We start from the raw sequence: 6,071 nt of genomic DNA on the forward strand, positions 1-6,071 counted from the left end.
CAGAGAGAACACGTAAATATCACGTACTAACCACAGGAATCCCACCCTGCTGAGTACTCGCCCTACACTGAGGGTTCACAGTACGAAATATTCCAGTAAAATCATAGTTTGGGGTCTAATTATAAAACCGGCACTGACGAAGACCACTGTGCAAGGACCGAGGCTCATGGGAGTTGTAGTTTCCAGCACTTGTCCTATTTCCAGGAACTGGAATCTGCTATTTATAAGGAGACATATTATCAGGTCTCACAGTAGCTAAAAAATGAAAAGTTAGTGTCATCCCTTCCATTATTCTATATAAACCTGTGTAATGGCAGCAAGTAATTATTATTATTATTATTATTATTATTATTATCTTTTATTTATAAGGCGCCACAAAGGGTCCGCAGCGCCGTACGTGAAATATACAGAAAGCAGCGATCCATAACACATAACATGATACATGAAGAACAAAATTCAAAGACCAGACAGATACTGAATGAATAAATATACAGGTAACACAGTGATGTAGAAATTATATGAGGGACAGTGAGTGATGGTAGTAATCAGTGGGAAGTAGGACTGAGCTTAAGAAAACAGTGCTAGGGAAGCAGCCAAGAGATGGTACAGAGGGTGATGGGATATTAAAGGAGAACACAAGGATAGAGGGCCCTGGTCCTGAGAGCTTACATCCTAAAGGACAGGGGGAGACACAGAGAGGGTGGTACCGACTGGGGGAGTGGGGTATGACCCCCTTACCACAAATGATGAAAGATTATTACATGAATCCATCACTCTTTTTTTCTTCCTTATATTACATTTCAATCTTTTCCCTCCAAATGTGTCGCCTTATTCTAGAAATTATTGTATTGTAAAGAATATGGCCATCCTGAACTATTAATATCTTTACGTTTCTATCACTCCCTTCTGTCCTCTAAGCAGTACAATATTTATCATGTAGTCTCTCCTGATAATTCTTGTTATATAGCGCATGCACCATTTTAGAAACCCTTCACTGAATAGTTTGTCATTTTTTTTACTTTTTGATGATATGGCCTCTAGAATCATACACAGTATTCCAGGTGCTGGAACTGCGTTTTGTCACATCCCTCCATGCTCCCTTACCCACTTAAAAGGATCTATAAGTCATAGTTCCATGACAATGGCGAGAGATTGGGAAGGAGATGTCTGCAGGAAGCAGTGTATTTGGCAGGAGACGACCAATGTTCTGATTGGCTTGTTGTGTAAATTTGTAGTTGCAGCTATGACACGTGTTCTATTACTGTTCATTTACAAAAAATAGCTTCTGTAATCTATATCCATAATTTACACCCCCTCCAAAAACTGACCATGCCCCTTCTGGTCTTGTGCCACCGCTTCACTAGGGTCATAGGGTCGCATACGCTTTTAATAAAAAAAAAACAACGGGGATACCGTGCAGAATTGGTGAGCGGGGTGGGACCATGTGTAGGGGGTGCGCGGGGTGGGACCGTGCGTAGGGGGTGCGCTGGGTAGAACCGTGCGGACGTGGTGCGCGGGGGTGACAGTGCTGAGGTGGTGCACGGGGGGTTGTGCGTGAGGGATGCCGTGCGGAGGTTGTGCGTGAAGTAGTATGACTGTCAGTGAATGGAGACATTACAGTGTGTGACTGGTCAGTAACAATGGTTGAAGCCTTCGCGTGGCGTAACTTTTCTTTTCTGTCTTAACACCAATTTGTCTCCACTGATGTGTTATTTTTATCTCTCCTCTCTCTTCCTTCAGTCTCCAGCCTTTTCTTTTAGGACTCTCTTCCCCTTATTCCCCCAGTTTCTCTCCTCTTCTCTTACTCCTTTCTCTGTGCAGCTGATCAGACCCCCGTTATCTGTGCTGCAGATGTAGTTTAATTAGCTGATTACATATGTATTGCCCCCTTCCAGCCATTTCATTCTTCTATCCTTCCCCACCCAGCTCCTTTTCCCCACTTTCTCCTTCATGCCTCTACTCGGTCTTGCCCAGTTTCATTCATTTTCCCGCGCTCCTACTTTGTCTGGCTCTCCTTCCCCGGCCGGAGAGCCATCTTCAATCTCCCTCCTGGTCAACAGCGCCGGCTGGCACTTGTTAGTGTCCGACAGCGGCGGCGGCGGCGGCATGCCCAGTGCCGGCCACGGGCAGATTTCTGGCCCCGAAGCCCCTTTTACTTACCCAGCGCAGAATTAGTTTATCCTGCGCCCAGTCGCCCATCCCAGCATAGAACATATTATTTAAATTTTAATAATAGATGTACAATAACTGAGGCCATCTGCTGATATAAATAGCATTTTGAAAGTGGAACTTTAATAACCCACACGTGTGAAGCAGCTGGTCATACATGTGAAATGGGTGTTCTACAGACTGACATACAACAGTTTTGTAATTGCAGCCTTTGCTGACAGCTTCCAGAATAATCTGCCTGGAATTGAACGATAGTGTAATGTATGTACGGAGAGATGGTATAATAATGATAGAGATTGTTCTGCTGTGCGGTCAATTTGTTCATTTACATTTGTGTGTGCAAGTTGTGGGGGATGGCAGAATAAGGGGAATCTGGATCATGCAAATGTATAAATCATGATATTTACCCTGTTGGTAGATCTAATAATGCTTGCACATGGCAATATATATCTTATAATAAAGAGCACATAACTCGTGCAAATACGGCGTTGTTTCTGCAAAGCTCACAACTGTCCCGAAGTAGGTGGGACAGTCCTGTTTTGAGTCGGCACATTTTTCCCAACTCATGAGAAGTTGGGAGGTTTGTACCCGCTTACCAAGGTGCCCTTCGCATTTGAAGGATGTATTTAGGGGAGGCGCAAGGTGTTCGGGGCTGCGTCTCCATTAGTAGGGATCATTGGTCCCTGTGGTAAATCCAATCTCATTTTACACTGATATCTGTTTCAGCAAGATTACTACAAACTGCTTTAGGTCTGACAGCTCTTGAAAAAATACCAATGAGGAAGTCTACCAGATAGACAAAACGTGTTGGGTATTCATCACTAACACAGGACAGAACCAGACTCACTCGTAGCTGGTGCTCTTTCAACACCAGCCGAAAATCAGGGAGGTTGTGATAAATTAAATATATGGAATATATTATATATGAATACAGTAAACATATATTTACTGATAAAAATGTTGCTGTGTTCAATACTTATTTCACCCGCTGTGTGTGTGTGTGTATATATATATATATATATATATATATATATACACACACACACACACAACGGGTGAAATAAGTATGCACATAGCAACATTTTTCTCAGTAAATATATACTTAATGTGGGTAGTTTAATGAAATTTACATCAAATGTCAGCAGCAACCCTTGCAATCCACACATGCGAAGAAATCAAATCATAGATGTCAATAATTTAAGCTTTGTGTAATAATGTGAAATGACACAGGGAAAAAGTATTGAACACGCTTCCTGAAATGTATTTAATACTTTGTACAAAAGCCTTTATTGGTAATGACAGCTTCAAGACGTCTCCTGTATGAAGAAACTAGTCGCATACATTGCTCAGGTGTGATTTTGCCCCATTCTTCAACGCAAATAGTCTTCAAATCTTGAAGGTTCCGTGGGCTTCTTCTATGAACTCTGGTTTTTAGTTCTTTCCATAGATTTTCAATTGGATTCAAGTCAGCTGATTGGCTAGGCCATTCTAACTGCTTTTTTTGCTAATTAAAGGTCTTTCTGAAGCTCTCCACAATGGGTCCTTGGTTTTTGCACAACTCTTCTGATATTTTTTTTCACTCCTTTGTCAAAAATCGTGCATCCAGGGCTGGATTTACCGCTAGGCAACCTAGGCAACTGCCTATGGCCCAGCGGTCCCCAGAGCTAACGGTGAGCGGGGTAGGCAAGGCAGAGGGGCGCTTCCCTCCGCCTGATATTCCTCTCTTTCCATAGTAAAGAAAATCGCGGTAGAAAATTGATTTATGAAAAAAATAAAAATAAAAATCACCTGACAGCGCGGCGGCTCCCGGCAGTCTCCTCCCCTCCTCTCTCCCACTGAATGTTGGGCGTAACGTCATCACGCCCGACATCATTTTCAGTGAGAATTCGGTGAGGAGAGGAGCAGCGGCAGCGCGACACAGATGAAAGAAGAAAACACAAAAGGAGAAAAGAAGAAGAGAAAAAGGCAATAGAAAGATAAGTAAAATAACGGAGGCACATAGCGTGAGGGACACGAGAGAAATGTGGAACAAGCATGGAGGGCAGTGTGAGGGGAAATAAACAAGGGGAACCAAAATATGGAGGACACAGTGTGAGGCTGTCACGAATATCTGGGAAATAGTATTGAGTCCTGTATACCTACAGATGATACAGTGGCGGATCCAGGGGGGATGGCGATCGGGGCAATCGCCCCCCCTAGCAGAGACCAGTGCTCACATCTTAATTAATGTAACATAAAACAAATTACAATTCTGTCCATAATACACAAGGTCTAATCCTGTACCACAATTCAATAAAATGTAAGTATCAGGCACAGAAGACATGCAAATAAAATAGATAAAATGATAATCTTATCAAAATACAATAAGTGAAGAACTATGTAACAAATGTCATAGAGATCATATAGAATCACGCTGTGAGTATGAACAGCAATATCGCCTTGTGGTTCAATGTATCTATTGGAAGTTTTTAGTGAATATTCTGTTTTCATTTTATTAGACGCTGATTCTGTTTTACTAATTGCCAATTATCACCCCTATTTATATTGTCTCTCCACACACCATTACTGTTACACCCTGAGGAAGACAGGCAAGCAGACAACATGCTTTACTTTCAGCAGTTACACAAGGAAACAGCTACCAGGATATTTTATCTAGATATTTTATTTTATTCTATTCATCATGCATTTTACTCTGTTTCATTCATTTTATTTCAATAAAATTGTTCTTTTATTCTGTTTAATTTGCATGTATTTTGAGCCAAATACTTTAATGAGTTACCAGTAGATTAGTAAAGGATCAGGACATGTTAATGCAGCCTAAACCTATGCACCAACAATGATATATAGTAATCACAGACCTCTACTGCAAAAAGCTACGGAATATGTAGGCGCTACATAAATAAATGTTGATGATGTTGACGATGTGTCTGGTGTTGTCAGTACCCACAATAGACAATAAACACAGACTCGAGATGCAGAATAAAATGCTAAAGTGTTCAAGTTGCGGCCAGGAGAAATAGAGCAATAAGGCAAAGAGGATATGGAGCATATATAAGAGGTTTATCCAAGGGGGGGGGGCATCAATAGCGCCACCCCCCTTCACATTGCGCCTCTCCTGCTGCTTAAGTTAGGAGACAGGAGGTGGGGGCGGCTTTCACTGATACTCAGACTGGGAGTGCAGCACTGGGCTGTGACCAGGTGGAGGGCTGGGGGGCAAAACTCGACTCAGCAACCTATTAGAAATATTTTAAAGGAAAAAAAATGCAGGTGGTCCTGTGACTCAGCCCAAGGTAGCCCACTATGGGACCGGCCTGGTGGGCGAATACTTCTCCATTGTCCCAACATTTTCCCCCCTGGCATCTGGATAGCGGGCATGGTCATGTGACAATGAGGGAGTGGCCACGTAACGATGGGGGCATGGCTACTCCTCCAGCGGGCAGCTTAACGCTTTGAAGAACCAGGCTACTCCTCAGATACCTCATTTCCCTGCTGCTCTGCTAAGCTGTGAATGGAAGATACCTCCAAAAATTTTCACCTGCAGGACAAACATGTCCAGCGGGAGAGAGCCCTAAAATTGGGGCTGCCCGCCGAAATTGGGACAGTTGCGAGGTATGGCCTCTCTTTCACGCAACTAGGCATTAAAAATACTGGAGGAGTGTCAGGTGACTCATTCAGTGTCTTAGGTGCCCCTAATCAGTGGCGCACTAGGCAATGGCCTAGGTTCTCCTATTGGTAGCGCTTGAAGCCTCACTCAGAAGCTGAAACTGGTGTAATTAATTTATCCCATCTTTAAGAGGTACAGGATTCCTGTCAAAAGCCAATGTTTTGGACCAAACAGTATGCACAAAATCAACATTGTTACCTACAATGGAAATAAGCAAAGCCCCAACATCCCTGGGGAA

Source organism: Mixophyes fleayi, chromosome 8 (genome assembly GCF_038048845.1).
Source record: "Mixophyes fleayi isolate aMixFle1 chromosome 8, aMixFle1.hap1, whole genome shotgun sequence".
Classification (NCBI taxonomy): Eukaryota; Metazoa; Chordata; class Amphibia; order Anura; family Limnodynastidae; genus Mixophyes; species Mixophyes fleayi.